Source organism: Meles meles, chromosome 9, assembly GCF_922984935.1.
Source record: "Meles meles chromosome 9, mMelMel3.1 paternal haplotype, whole genome shotgun sequence".
Taxonomy (NCBI): Eukaryota; Metazoa; Chordata; class Mammalia; order Carnivora; family Mustelidae; genus Meles; species Meles meles.
Window position 1 is genome coordinate 67046324 of NC_060074.1, and position 16787 is coordinate 67063110.

Here is a 16787-nt window from a genome sequence, read left to right on the forward strand (position 1 = left end):
AGTATGATATCCTCTATTTTCCTCTGTTACTTTGTCCTTCAGATTTGTGAGGTTCACCAACATGTATTTTTTCCTGTGAAATCATCCTAAGACTTTTGAAATAGCTTTCAAATACTTTTTTTTTTGCTTTCAAATACTTTTAGTGCCTCCTCCTTCCACTACTCCTTCAGTAGTTCTTAAGATCAGTTGCACTTCTCACTTCATTAAGATTAGTGTTAACCTTTGTATAGTGAGAGGGGATGCCATTTTCCCGTAGGATAGTAGATTGCTATGAGAGGTGTTTTACAGACCTTGTAAGAATAGATTAAATTTCAGTTAATCTCAGTTTTCAGTTAACCAGGATATTCCCTTTCCTGACTACCTCTTGCATTCTAGTGATTTTTTTTCTTTTTTTAACTTTTATAGACAGAAATACTGAAATAAAGTTGTGCATTTAAAGTGTATACACATATGTGCAAACATGCATACATTCTTTCACAATGTAATCTTAGAAATGACATAGTATTTCTGTACAAAAGTACATTCTCATGCACTTTTGTGCACATAAGCACACATAATCAACGTCCAGAAGAGGTGTGGGGGTGGGTTAGTCTGGATACAATATAATGTCTTCTGAACCCTTAACAGGTGAGTTTGTGTTCAAGACATAACTTTGATGTAAAGAATACTGTTTATCAAATTAATTTAGTATCAGTTGACTTTCTCATATGAAAGATGAGGATTTAGTTCATTGACACTACTTTTCCTTTTTCCATTCCATCTTCTCTCTCTTTCTGGAAATTCATAATCAGTATTATTTTTTACATATCAAATATAATTATAATGTATATGAACTGTTCTCTCTGTAGCCAGTTCCTTCGTACTCCTTCATATAAAGTGAATTAATAAGCACCCCTGTTTTTCCTTTCCTCGTCTTTATGTTTTGCCTTTATCAGGTATTTACTTTTAAATCGTTAGGGTTGCTAACATTTTCTTTTGCCGTCACAATCAGGTGTTCCATCCAGAGGTTGACTTTAAGTGTTGAGAAATAATAGGACTTTAAAATTTTTTTCTTAAAATTTTACTTACTTATTTTTTAAAAAAGACTTTATTTGAGAGAGAGGTGAGAGAGAGAGAGAGAGAGAGAGAGAGAGGGAAAACATGAGCAGGGGGACGGATGGAGGGAGAGGGAGAAGCAGATTTCCCTGCTGAGCATGACCACTGGAATATGGCAGAATAAATTTCTGATAAATGAAGTAAGTTACAGACATCATGACAGTTTACCCCTAAATACTTAAGCATGCATGTCCTGGAGTTGAAAATATTCTCCTATTCAACCACAATATATTATATGTAAGAACATACTTTTTTTTTTTTTTTTACAAAGTAAATATCTTCCCAATATCAACCTTGACATTATGTTAAACTATGAAATTATTGAATTAAGTTAAAAAATGTTAAATTGTTTATGGATCATTTTGTCCTTCAATATCAAAATTCTGTGTTCTGAAGTCACTTCAAGGCTGTCCTTTTTGTGGGAAGTAATGTAACCAGTGTGATACACAGTTTGGCTTATTTGTTTGCAACTTTAGGAGCTAAGAAAAAAAGCCTTAGTTAATAATATTTGTAGAACTTGCTTTTATCTGTTGCCTCCCTTTCCCAAGTGAGATAAAACAGATATAGTTTTCTGAGGAGTTGATTAAGCGAAGTACCTAGAGGAGGTTAGGAAGTGCTATCTTGAATAGGAGAATGGTCACACTTCCCCTGAGGAGACTGCAGGGAAGAAAGAAGAGTAGGTAGAGATAGAGGTGAGTTCCACTGGGGTTAAGGCAGATGGGAAATTGAGGCGATTACTCGGTTGCTTCAGTTTTCAGGGTTAATTAAAAGGTAAGCTCTGTTGAGTGAAAAGAGTAACACCTGAGATTTGAAATAGCTGCTGAGGACAGTGGGAGATGTTGCTCATGATGACTGAGTATAAAAGTATAAAAATTTATAAGCAATGTTTAGAGACCAGTTATATTCAGAATCATTTTGAATGTCATGAGTCTGCAAAGTTAATGACTTCCTCTCCTAAATCTTGTTACTTGTGGAAGGTTTGACCTTTTTTGGGCAGTAGCCAGGGCACCAGAAAAACAATTGAGAAATCAGGTAGGTATGATTGCTAACCAATAGAGGCAATATCACAGAAGCCATCAGGATAATGAGCTCTGCTTTCTCCCAGTCCCCGTTCTTGCATGCCTCTGTGGTGACAATGAGGTAGTATAGATTCGTGAGCACTTGGTTTATTTATGTTGGTTATGGCAGTGCCAGTGGGATTCTGGACCATTCAGACCTGTATGTTCCTTTTGTTTATAACTAAGTCCCTTCCCAAAGAAATCTGACTCCAAAAACCTATTTGAGAGCCCATTTTCACCATTCTTGAGATAAAAATGGCAAAGTCACATGTCTCTCTGTCTCTAATTACCATTTGCTTTTGACATTATATATTATAATATTATTAACACATGACACATGGCCTGCACCTAAGGCACCATCTGGCATTACCTAGATACAATTTAATTTTAGTCCACTGCTTTGCTTCATTTGTCAGATTCCTTTGTCTTCTTGCGTTATTTCTCATTTGTTTGTAAAAAATGTTAGCAATTTTTAGTTGCTTCTTATTTTGCCTTTATCTTTGTTTATGAGGGATGTTTTCTTAAGATTTCTAGTAACATAATACTCAGAATATTTCAAATTTATAACACAGAGTACTTTACAAATTCTCTAATCTCTAGAGCACATTAGTAAGTAAAAATTTAGGGACAAAATCTTTTCTTTCTGAATGCAGCTGATTTCTGCTCTGTGATTAGTACACTTTTTTATCTGTTCCTTAATGCCTTTCTATAGTTATCAAATTTTTATATGAAGAGATATACCTCTGCATATTGTTTCATCTTTCTCTCCTGGTCATTATTCCCATTATTTATTTTTACTAGTCATCTAGGTATAGGAGTCAGGATGTTAGATTATAACCTTGATCCATTAAGGTTTATCATATAGATATGGCTGAAATGCAACAGAATTGAATTCCAAGCGAGAGTTCAGATGTTTAACATGGAGTAAGAATTTATTTGGGAAATTATCTTCTGATCTTAAACATACTACATTTTAATTGTATAAATTATACAGTATAGGAGAGCATTAGGAAGGACATATTTTTTCCCTAATCCCACCATACAAAGACATGTATATTACTAATGATATGATACTGTATATTATAATTTTGCCTTTATACACAACATTTTAACATACTAATATCCTTGTATTATTATTAAAACTCCTGTTTCCTATAATATTTAAAGTTGAAGAATGAATTTTTAAAGTTCATTGGAAAGATAGCAAGATATAGTGGCTTTGAACATGGACTCTGGAGCCTGGCTGCCTAGGTTCATACCACAGCCAACCATTACCTGGGGCAAATTACTTAACCTCTCTCTGCGTCAGTTTTCACATAGAGAAAAAGGAATTATTATACTACCTACTTCCAGGGATTGCTATGAGGATTGAATGTATTAGTACATTTAAAACACTTAGAGTAGGGGCGCCTGGGTGGCTCAGTGGGTTAAAGCCTTTGCCTTCAGCTCAGGTCATGATCCCAGGGTCCTGGGATCTGGTTCTCCGCTCAGCAGGGAGCCTACTTCTTCCTCTCTCTCTCTCTGCCTGCCTCTCTGCCTACTTGTGATCTCTGTCAAATAAATAAATAAAACACTTAGAGTACTTTGCATATAAGAAGTGTTTATAAGCATTGGCTATTGCTATTCTTATTTTTAATTATATAACTTAATTATCCCTTCATAATTAGACTATAGTTTTCTTCTTTTTTTAAAAGATTTTATTTACTTATATGAGAGAGAGAGTGCATGAGAAGGGGGGAGGGCAACTGGGAGAGGAAGAAGCAGACTCTCTGTGGAGCAGGGAGCCCAATGCAGGGCTCAATTCCGAGATCCTGGGATCATGATCTGAGCTGAAGGCAGATGCTTAACCTACTGAGCCACCCAGACTTCCCCTATGGTTTTTTCTAATTTTAATTATAAATACTGTGTACCCAAAACTTTTTCTGTATTTTGAGTTTGGGTCTAAGAGTATGAGTTTTGGGGAATGATGGTGATACATTGTTTTGTATGTAAACTATGTTCCCACCACTGTACTAAATACATTCTATATATTGACTTATTTGTCTTGACATCCCCATGAGCGAGGTGGTATTCCAGACAAAGATGCCTAGACTCAGAGTAAGTAATTCCTCTGAGGTTATACTGTAGTAAATGGCAGGGCCTAGGCAATTGACAAGGCTTGTTTGCTTTTTACTATTTCTTCATATTTGGAGCAAATAAAGGAGAGTTAAATGCTCTTCCCCTAAGTTGGTAACCATGGGATGAAAGGGACAGACATGAGATCAGTTGCCAAGTAAGTTGAACAGAACTGATGATTGATTGATTGATTCAGGCACAAGGCACAAGATAGAAGGGATATGCAACATGTTTGGAAATTTTTTTATTTTTTAACGATTTTATTTATTTATTTATTTATTTTTATTTTTTTCAGTGTAACAGTATTTATTGTTTTTGCACAACACCCAGTGCTCCATGCAATACGTGCCCTCCCTATTACCCACCACCTGGTTCCCCCAACCTCCCACCCCCCACCCCTTCAAAACCCTCAGGTTGTTTTTCAGAGTCCATAGTCTCTCATGGTTCACCTCCCCTTCCAATTTCCCTCAACTTCCTTCTCCTCTCCATCTCCCAATGTCCTCCATGTCATTTGTTATGCTCCACAAATAAGTGAAACCATATGATACTTGACTCTCTCTGCTTGACTTATTTCACTCAGCATAATCTCTTCCAGTCCCGTCCATGTTGCTACAAAAGTTGGGTATTCATCCTTTCTGATGGAGGCATAATACTCCATCGTGTATATGGACCACATCTTCCTTATCCATTCATCCATTGAAGGGCATCTTGGTTCTTTCCACAGTTTGGCGACCGTGGCCATTGCTGCTATAAACATTGGGGTACAGATGGCCCTTCTTTTCACTACATCTGTATCTTTGGGGTAAATACCCAGCAATGCAATTGCAGGGTCATAGGGAAGCTCTATTTTTAATTTCTTGAGGAATCTCCACACTGTTCTCTAAAGTGGGTGCACCAACTTGCATTCCCACCAACAGTGTAAGAGGGTTCCCTTTTCTCCACATCCTCTCCAACACATGTTGTTTCCTGTCTTGCTAATTTTGGCCATTCTAACTGGTGTAAGGTGGTATCTCAATGTGGTTTGATTTGAATCTCCCTGGAAAAGTGTCTGTTCATATCTTCTGCCCATTTTTTGATACGATTATCTGTTTTGTGTGTGTTGAGTTTGAGGAGTTCTTTATAGATCCTGGATATCAACCTTTTGTCTGTACTGTCATTTGGGAATATCTTCTCCCATTCTGTTGGTTGCCTTTTTGTTTTGTTGACTGTTTCCTTTGCTGTGCAGAAGCTTTTGATCTTGATCAAGTCCCAAAAGTTCATTTTCGCTTTTGTTTCCTTTGCCTTTGGGGACATATCTTGAAAGAAGTTGCTGTGGCTGATATCGAAGAGGTTATTGCCTATGTTCTCCTCTAGGATTCTGATGGATTCCTGTCTCACATTGAGGTCTTTTATCCATTTCGAGTTTATCTTTGTGTATGGTGTAAGAGAATGGTCGAGTTTCATTCGTCTACATATAGCTGTCCAATTTTCCCAGCACCATTTATTGAAGAGACTATCTTTTTTCCACTGTATATTTTTTCCTGTTTTGTCGAAGATTATTTGACCATAGAGTTGAGGGTCTATATCTGGGCTCTCTACTCTGTTCCACTGGTCTATGTGTCTGTTTTTATGCCAGTACCATGCTGTTTTGGTGATCACAGCTTTGTAGTAAATCTTGAAATCAGGTAACGTGATGCCACCAGTTTTGTTTTTGTTTTTCAACATTTCCTTAGCAGTTTGGGGTCTCTTCTGATTCCATACAAATTTTAGGATTATTTGCTCCAGCTCTTTGAAAAATACTGGTGGAATTTTGATCAGAATGGCATTAGAAGTATAGATTGCTCTAGGCAGTATAGACATTTTAACAATGTTTATTCTTCCAATCCAAGAGCATGGAACGGTCTTCCATCTTTTTGTGTCTTCTTCAATTTCTTTCATGAGTGTTCTGTAGTTCCTTGAGTACAGATCCTTTACCTCTTTGGTTAGGTTTATTCCCAGGTATCTTACGGTTCTTGGTGCTGTAGTAAATGGAATCAATTCTCTAATTTCCCTTTCTGTATTTTCATTGTTAGTGTATAAGAAAGCCACTGATTTCTGTACATTGACTTTGTATCCTGCCACGTTACTGAATTGCTGTATGAGTTCTGGTAGTTTGGGGGTGGAGTCCTTTGGGTTTTCCATATAAAGAATCATGTCATTGGTGAAGAGAGAGAGTTTGACTTCTTCCTTGCCAATTTGGATACCTTTTATTTCTGTTTGTTGTCTTATTGCTGTTGCTAGGACTTCTAATACTATGTTGAACAAGAGTGGTGAGAGTGGGCATCCTTGTCGTGTTCCTGATCTCAACTGGAAGGCTGCAAGCTTTTTCCCATTGAGGATGATATTTGCTGTGGGTCTTTCATAGATAGATTTTATGAAGTTTAGGAATGTTCCCTCTATCCCTATACTTTGAAGTGTTTTAATCAGGAACGGATGCTGGATTTTGTCAAATGCTTTTTCTGCATCAATTGAGAGGACCATGTGGTTCTTCTCTCTTCTCTTATTGATTTGTTCTATCACATTGATTGATTTGTGAATGTTGAACCATCCTTGTAACCCAGGGATGAATCCCACCTGGTCATGGTGGATAATCTTTTTAATGTGCTGCTGGATCCTGTTTGCTAGGATCTTGTTGAGAATCTTAGCATCCATATTCATCAGTGATATTGGTCTGAAATTCTCCTTTTTGGTAGGGTCTTTGCTTGGTTTGGGGATCAGGGTAATGCTGGCTTCATAAAAAGAGTCTGGAAGTTTTCCTTCGGCTTCAGTTTTTTGGAACAGCTTCAGGAGAATAGGTGTTATTTCTTCTTTGAAAGTTTGGTAGAATTCCCCAGGGAATCTGTCAGGTCCTGGGCTCTTGTTTTTTGGGAGGTTTTTTTTTTTTTTTTTAAGATTTTATTTATTTGACAGAGATCACAAGTAGGCAGAGAGAGTGAGAGGGAAGCAGTCTCCCTTCAGAGCAGAGAGCCTGACGTGGGACGCGATCCCAGGACCCTGAGATCATGACCTGAGCCGAAGGCAGTGGCTTAAACCACTGAGCCACCCAGGCGCCCCTTTTGGGAGGTTTTTGATCACTGCTTCAATCTCATTGCTGGATATCGATCTATTCAGGTTGTCAGTTTCTTCCTGGTTCAGTTTTGGGAGTTTATAGTTTTCCAGGAATGCATCCATTTCATCTAGGTTGCTTAGCTTATTGGCATATAACTGTTGGTAATAATTTCTGATGATGGTTTCTACTTCCTTGGTGTTAGTTGTCATCTCTCCCTTTTCATTCATAATTTTATTAATTTAGGCTTTCTCTCTTTTCTTTTGGATTAGTGTGGCCAATGGTTTATCGATCTTATTGATTCTTTAAAAAAACCAGCTTCTAGTTTCATTGATACGTTCTACTGTATCTCTGGTTTCTACCTCATTGATCTCTGCTCTAATCTTGATTATTTCCCTTCTTATGTGTGGAGTTGGTTTGGTTTGTTGTTGATTCTCCAGTTCTTTAAGGTGTAGAGACAGCTGGTGTATTCTGGATTTTTCAGTTTTTTTGAGGGAGGCTTGGATGGCTATGTATTTCCCCCCTAGAACCACCTTTGCTGTATCCCATAGGTTTTGGACCGAAGTGTCTTCATTCTCATTGGTTTCCATGAATTGTTTAAGTTCTTTGATCTCCTGGTTGATCCAAGCATTCTTAAGCAAGGTGGTCTTTAGCTTCCAGGTGTTTGAGTTCCTTCCGAACTTTTCCTTGTGAGTGAGCTCCAGTTTCAAAGCATTGTGATCTGAGAATATGCAGGGAATAATGTCAGTCTTTTGGTATTGGTTGAGTCCTGATTTGTGACCCAGTATGTGGTCTATTCTGGAGAAGGTTCCATGTGCACTTGAGAAGAATGAGTATTCTGTTGTTTTAGGGTGGAATGTTCTGTATATATCTATGAGGTCCATGTGGTCCAATGTGTCATTCAATGCTCTTGTTTCTTTATTGATTTTCTGCTTGGATGATCTGCCTATTACTGAGAGAGGCGTGTTAAGATCTCCTACTATTAGTGTATTCATATCAATATGACTCTTTATCTTGATTAATAGTTTTCTTACGTAATTGGCTGCTCCCATATTGGGGGCTTAGATATTTACAATTGTTAGATCGTCTTGGTGGATAGTCCCTTTAAGAATTATGTAGTGTCCTTCTGTATCTCTGACTACAGTCTTTAGTTTGAAATTTAATTTATCTGATATGAGAATCGCTACCCCGGCCTTCTTTTGAGGCCCATTGGCATGAAAGATACTTCTCCATCCCTTCACTTTCAGTCTGGGTGTATCTTTAGGTTCAAAATGGGTCTCCTGTAGACAACATATGGATGGGTCCTGTCGTCTTATCCAATCTGCAACCCTGTGTCATTTTATGGGCGCATTTAGGCCATTCACATTGAAAGTGATTATTGATAGATACGTTTTTATTGACATCATGTTACCTTTGAAGTCTTTCTTTCTGTAGATTGTCTCTATATTTCTGTTCAATGATATTCTTAGGATTTTTTCTCTTTTGTAGAACCCCCCCTTAATATTTCTTGCAGTGTCGGCTTGGTGGTTGCATAGTCTTTTAAGCCTTGCCGGTCTTGGAAATTCTTTATCTCTCCATCCATTTTGAATGTCAGTCTTGCAGGATAAAGTATTCTTGGCTGCATGTTCTTCTCATTTAGTGCCCTGAATATATTTTGCCAGTCTTCCTGGCTTGCCAGGTCTCTGTGGACAGGTCTGACGTTATTCTAATGGGCTTTTCTTTGTATGTAAGGAGCTTCTTTGTCCTAGCTGCTTTCAAGAGGGTCTGCCTAGAATTATAATTCTTCATTCTAACTATCAGGTGTCGCGAGGACTTTCGAGAATCTGAAATCTTGGGGGGAATCTGTTCTGCCTCTAGTACAAGAACGCTGTTTCCATTCTTGAGATTGGGAAAATTTTCATAGACAACTTGTTCCACTATATCTTCTAGATTTCTTTCTTTCTCCTCCCCTTCAGGTATTCCAATAATTCTGACGTTGGAACATTTCATGGCATCATTTATTTCCCTGATTCTGTTTTCGTGGCTTCTGAGCTGTTTGTTCCAGGCTTCCTCCTGATCCTTTCTCTCTGTTTGTCCTCCAGATCACTAATTCCATCTTCTGTCTCAGTTACCCTAGCTTTTAGAGAATTTAGATTAGATTGGAACTCATTGAGAGCATTTTGAACATCATCCTGGTAGCTTTCAGTTCTGCCCTAACATTGTGACCATCATCCCTGGCGGCTTTCAGTTCTGCCCTAATCAGTTCCGTTTGGTCATCCATGGGTTTCTCCAACCTAGCTATTGCCTGGGTAATTGTTAGCCTGAATTCCCTTTCCGACATATTGTCTATGTCGATAGCCATTAGCTCTGTTGTAGAAGGCCCATCCTCTGTATTTTTTCTTCCCTTTCTTTCCTGTCTCTCCCTCTCTCTCTCTCCTTTTTTTTTTTCCTTTTTTTTCCCTTCTTTTCTTTTCTTTTCTTTTTCTTTCTGTTTTCTCTCGTTTGGGTGGGGAATCCTGTTTGCTCAGAAGCGTTCCAGGGTGCACCTTGACTGCACCACGGTTGATACATCCAGCTACATCTGATCAGTCATCTCTCACCAAAATGACTAGGAGGAGGAATGCCCAATGGAAATTTTTGTTTTTTAAAAAACCAGAATGAAAAGAATACTGCTTTCCCAATAGCTGAAGCAAAAATCTTTGATGTACCTCTGTTAGTCTAGTCTGTTGTAGGGCCAGCTCCATCCAAATCACATGAACTGAAAGGGAATGGTGAGGGGGCAATTCTGCTAAACAAAAACTGAAGTCGGCTGTCAGCAGAAGGGCAGGAGATACTAGGTAAGTTGAAATAACATTGTCCACCATACCCAGCCTTTAAGATTTCATTTGGAATGTGGGATTGTCCAAGCAGCAGCTGGCTCACATCAGGATTTGGTTGATTTTTATTGTTGTTGGTTGTAGAGGGAGCTGTTTATTTTGTTATTTAATAATACAGTTTAATTTGAGGTTTATCCTTTTATTTTTTAACATGTATGCTAAATATTTAGTGTTATCATTTATATAAGAAGAGAGGGTGAGGATATGAATGTATTATATCTCAACATAATTTATAAAATACATTCATATCCTGACAGTGTGAGGTGGTGTCTTATTGTCACTTTGACTTGCATTTCCCTCATGATGAGTGATGTTGAGCATCTTTTTACATGTCTCTTGGTCATCTGGATGTCTTCTTTGGGAGAATGTCTATTCATGTCTTCTGCCCATTTTTAATTGGCTTATTTTTTTTTTTTTTTGGGTGTTGAGTTGTATAAGTTCTTTATGTATTTTAGATACTGACCCTTTATCAGATATGTCATTTGCAAATATCTTCTTCCATTCTGTAGTTTTCCTTTGTTGTATAGAAGGTTTTTATTTTCATGTAGTCCCAATAGTTTATTTTTTGCTTTTGTTTCCCTTGCCTCAGGAGACATACCTAGTAAGAAATTGCTACAGCTAATGCCAAAGATTAGTACTATGACCTATATTCTCCCCTAGGATTTTAAAGTTTTCATGTCTCACATTTAGGTCTTCAATCCGTTTTGAATTTATTTTTGTGTATGGTAAGAGAAAGTGATCCAGTTTCATTCTTGCATGTTGCTGTCCAGTTTTCCCAACACCATTTGTTGAAGAGATTGTCTTTTTTCATTGTGTATTCTTTCTTGCTTTGTTGAAAATGAGTTGACCATATAGTTGTGGGGCTAGGTCTGACATTTTATGTCAGTCATCTGTGATGTGGTGTGTTTCAAAACCTGCAGTCCATAAATAAAAGTTATATTTTGTTTATTTGTTCTATAAATAAGGCACACACTTACACCAATCTAAAACATTTCTTAAAAAGCATAGTAGTGTGCTTAATATATCATGTAAAGCTAAATGAAAGCAAAGCTAATCATCTCTTCCTATGTTCCTTTTAACCTCACCCCTCTGGAATAAATTACTGTAAACAGACTTTCTTGCTTCATATGAATACATATAAAAATTATATAACTGGATTTCGTGTGTTTTTTTTTCTGAAATAAAATTATACTGTACATAAGGCTGTGTACTTTGCTTCCTTTTTAAAAAACTTAATGTTATCATGAGTATCCCTGAAAATTATGTATGGTATATATAGATCTCTTTTTATCCCAGATTTCATTATGAACACGTGTGTACACACATGCTCGCAGTATTACATGTATGAGATTAATATACATGCTTTTAATTTGTGTTATCTTTTTCTTTTTCTTCCATGACCTGTGATTACAACTTGGTTTGTGTATTCCTGTGGTTTTCTCTATATTTGTATAATCATATACAATCATACTGCGATTATATGGTCATTTAATCTTCTCCCTGTCTTTCTCCTCCTTCTTCCGCTTTCTTCCTTCCTTGTTTTTGGTCATTGTTTACTTTACCAAGTGAGATCACCCTTCACTGCTCTGTATCTCAGTAATACTTCTAAGTCTTTAGCAGTAGTTCTGATTAAGCAGTTCTCAACCTTGGTGCATATTAGACTCATGATAGCCTCCTTGAAGTAATACCTGTGCCTAGGCTCCACTATAGACTAGTTAAAGAAGAGTCTTTGAGAGTGGGTGTCAGGCATAGTGAAAGTTCCCAGCTGATTCTAATGTGCAGCCAAAGTTGAGAATCACTGCTTTAATTTAGTGTTTCTTTTCTTTATTTGGGGGCAAGTGGGAAAAGCCCATAACGATCCATAAGGAAGTAATTTACTCAGCATGTCTTTATTATTGGACATTCACTTTATTTTCAGTTGTTTTTTTAAAAATTCTGCTCTACCTTAATAGTGCTGTAGTAAACGATCAATGTTTAAGTTTCTGAAATTGGATTATCACTGTATGTATCTACTCTTTGATAGCCACTAGATGGAGATAAGTGTTTATATATGGTTCTAATATGTATTAACCAAAATTTCTAAAGATCTAGTTATAGTGATGTAAATGTGACATCTAACTCATATTTTTTCTGTGCGTTGCCTGTTTAAAGTACAAAAAGTTCTTTCTTAGAATTTTTGGGTTTAAGAATTTGACATTTTCCTACAAAGCTAAATTTAGTCTGACCATATGATCCAGCCATCATGCTGTTAGGTATTTACCCAATTGATGTAAAAATTTAGGTCCACACAAGAATCTGCACATAAATGTTTATTGAAGCTTTATTTGTAATCTCTCAAAACTGGAAGTAGCCAAGATGTTTTTCAAAAGATGAATGGATAAGCAAGTTATGTATATGCAAATTATATGTATAAGCAAATATGCACAAGCAAATTATATATCCATATAATGGAGTATATTCAGCAATAAAAAAGAATGAACTATCAGGCCATGCTAAGAGTGGGATGAATCTTAAATGCATATTGCTTAATGAAAATAATCAATATACTGTATGTTTCCAATTATACAACATTTTGGAAAGGCCAAAACTATATATAGTGAACAAATCAGTGGTTGCCACAGTTGGGGAATGGGCTTAAATAAGTGAAGCACAAGGTATTTTTTAGAGTAGTGGAATTATTCTGTATGAGACTGTACAGTTGGTATATGTGCTGCTGAAGCGAGCATGAGACTGTGCAGTTGGATATGTAACACTCTGCATCTGTCAAAACTTTATAACAGTAAGGTGAATTTTAATTTATTCAAGTTTAAAAAGTCATTTAGGAGGTTGGAGGTTCCAGGATGGACTACAGAATGTGACAAGAGAATCTATATTACAAATACATGAAAAAACCTCATTTAGGGGATGGGGAGAAAAGGTGCTAAGTAACTTTGGAAATTAGTGGAGTCTGTAATACTGAAGCCAAAGGGAACTACACACAAGCACTGTAGTCTAGTTGATAACATTACTCCTGTGGCAGTATGGGTTTACTCCTCTGAAACCACTATCCTTATATACTGAACAGTTAGGTAAATGGATGTGGATGATAGGAGCCAGATTTCTCACTGTTGGAATGGGAAGTAATAGATAGGCAAGAGGAGAAGGCTAGAATGGTTCATGTGGTAATAGAGTTAGATACTGAAAGTGCTCCCAGTGGCCAAGCTGGAACAATTTATGCAAGAAAATAAATAGTATCAGATTATAACCCTTGAGTATAAAATAAATATCCTGAATTCATACTTACATAAATAAACAAATGAATAAATAAATGAGGAAGAATAGACAGATTTCCCATGCAGAAGAATTCCAAACAATTTATGTAGATAACTCACCCTCAAGCACATGGAACAACTCTCCCCGGCTCCTTAAGTATAGGCTGTGCTTCGTGACTTCCTCCAAAAAGTACAGTGTGGAAGAGGTGGAGGGAGTAATGTTACAGTAGAGAAAGGTGGCAAATACTACCTTAACCAGGTGATTTAGGTAAATTATCAACAGCGATGTCATGTTGGTATTATGTACCTTTGATATGGTGTGATGAGAATGGTACTTTACTTCAGTGGCCTTCCTTCCTAACACCCATAACCTAGGACTGATCTTGAAAAAAACATTAGATGAGTTAGTATTAAGTAATATTCAACAGAACACCTGGCCAGTACTCCTCAAAACTGTCAAGGTCATCAAAAACAAGGAAAGTCTGAGAAACTGTCACAGCCAAGAGAAGCTTAAGGAGACATGGCAACTGAATGTAATATGGTATCCTGGATGGGATTCTGGAATAGAAGAAGGACATTAGGTAGAAGCTAAGGGAATCTGAAGGAAATATAGACTTTAGTTAACGTATCAACATTTTACCAATAAAAATGGATCTGTAATATACCAACATTAGTTCGATGTGACAAGCATACTCCTAATGTAAGATGTAAAAGGAAACTGGGTACAGGGTATATGAACTCTTTGTAGTAGCTTGAAAACTTCCCTACAAATATAAAGTTATTTTAAAATGAGATTGTTTTTTGGCAAGTAAAAAAAAAAATGAAGAGGAAAGCAAGAATGATGGTAATAAAAATAAAAAATAATAAAAAATAATACTTCCTTACTAGAATTAATGATGTGCAATGAGAGTTTTGCCGTTGTGGCATTTGTCACAGGGCAGTCAGTCTTCTTAGTAGAAAACAGTAAACTCTAATAGTGTGCTTAGTTTATGAATAGTAACTCACCTAGTGGGTTACTAGCAAGTACTCAGTTGTAGTTAAAAATTAAAGTGTATAGGGGTGCCTGGGTGACTTAGTGGGATGGGCCTCTGCCTTCAGCTCAGGTCATGATCTCGGGGTCCTGGGATTGAGCCCCACGTCGGGATCTCTGCTTGGAGGGGAGCCTGCTTCCCCTCTCTCTCTGCCTGCCTCTCTGCCTACTTGTGATCTCTCTCTCTGTCAAATAAATAAATAAAAATCTTTAAAAAAAGTATGTTTTTAAAACAAAATAAAAGACTTCACATTTTAGTTCAGTTTATGCAATAAAGAAAATTTTCTGTGCCTACCACTGGGCTACAAACCACACTTCACCCTGTGATACTAGTGCTTTGCAGTTGACTGTTCCCAGACGAGGCCTAATTTTTTTTTTTAATATTTTTTTTTTTATTTGACAGAAATCACAACTAGGCAGAGAGGCAGGCAGAGAGAGAGGAGGAAGCAGGCTCCCTGCAGAGCAGAGAGCCGGATGCCGGGCTCGATCCCAGGACCCTGGGATCATGACCTGAGCCGAAGGCAGAGGCTTTAACCCACTGAGCCACCCAGGCGCCCCGAGGCCTAATATTTTGAAACAAAACTATGTTTCTCATAATTTTGAGGGCATTAAATATATCTTCCCTACATCTTTTATCTTTTCTTTCCTCTATTAATCCAAGAAAACTTCGGAAACACTAAGACAAAACATGCACCAAGAAGATTTTTCAAATACTTATTTTAGTTTAATCCAGTGAGTTCATGTCAAAGGTAAAAGTAAAGGCAAAGCTATTTTTTATTAAAGATTAATTCTATGTGAAAATAGATTTTAAGCAATTTAAAACCAATATTAGAATAAGAAATTTTGCATACCAGTATCAACTCTTTTTTTTTTTTTTAAAGATTTTATTTATTTATTTGACAGAGAGAGATCACAAGCAGGCAGAGAGGCAGGCAGAGAGAGTGAGAGGGAAGCAGGCTCCCTTCAGAGCAGAGAGCCAGACGTGGGACTCGATCCCAGGACCCTGAGATCATGACCTGAGCCGAAGGCAGCGGCTTAAACCACTGAGCCACCCAGGCGCCCCAACAGTATCAACTCTTGAAGTGGAATTGTAATATTCATGAATACTGAAGCTTTTCACTTTGGTGATGTTAAAACGAGTAGTTGACTAAATAGGTGTTAAAATGCTGCCATTGGAAAATGATTTTTAATCCCTTAAATCAGAAGATATCTGAATGGAAACACCTTTATCACTTTAAATATTAGCTTTCATGATTCACATATCTCAGTAAGGCAGAGTTCTTCAATTCTTTCGAGAGGTTACATACTGTAATTAACATACAGTAGAAATTTTGCCAGTTAGCAGTTACTATGTAACAAACCATCCCCAAATTTAGTGATTTAAAACAATAGCCATTTACTATTTCTCCTGAGTTAGTGGTTAGTGGGTTGGCTGGTAGTTTTAATTCGGACCTGACTTTTCTGTGAGAGGTTTAACTGGTTGGTTGAGATCTGCTATTCAACTGATTGGGACTGAGCTGAATTTATGGGACAACCTGACGCTGCTCCATGTGGGTTCTCCTCCTCAAGCATGCTAGCCCAGACTTATTCTCATATAGGTAACATGGTGTAGAGTGCAAGAAAGAAAGAAAGAGGGAAAGCATGCAAGGTCATTTGAGCCCTTGTATTGGAAAAGCATGTTATTTATGCCTCATTCTCTTGAGTAAAGCAAATCAAGACCAGCTCATATACAAAGGGTGGGGAAATAAATTTTACATTTTGATAGGAAGAGTTTCAAAGTCACATTGCAAAGATAATAGAAACAGGGATGGAAAAGTGGAGAATTGGGGCCATTTTGCAGTTATTCTAAAACAGTGATTGTAAACAGAACTTTGGCAAATTTGAAATAGTATTCAGAAGAATCACCTGCTTAATTCAGGCAGATTCTTTTCTGTTCATGTAAAATCAAACAGGTGAATTAACTATCACTTTATTTTGCCTTTATTGTAATAATATTCCTTATGGTAATTTAAAATAGGCACTGTTGTTTTTAAAGGGCAAGTGTCAATTTTAAACGGAAACACATTTTAAATTTTAAAATTTTTTTTAAATTATTTTTTATTAATATATAATGTATTATTTGCTTCAGGGGTACAGGTCTGTGAATCATCAGTCTTACACAATTCATAGCACTCACCATAGCACATACCCTCCCCAGTGACCATAACCCAGCCACCCTATCCACCCCTCTCCCACCCCTCACCCAGTAACCCTCAATTTGTTTGCTGAGATTAAGAGTCTCTTACAGTTTGTATCCCTCCTGGTCCCATCTTGTTTCAT

The 16787-nt window shown here is 37.1% G+C and overlaps 1 protein-coding gene across 3 annotated transcripts in view; it reads left to right on the top strand.

Moving 5' to 3' along the window:
* The window catches only part of UBR3 (ubiquitin protein ligase E3 component n-recognin 3), a 239565-nt gene that overhangs the window by 111211 nt on the left and 111567 nt on the right, over positions 1-16787 (top strand). The window lies entirely within an intron of this gene.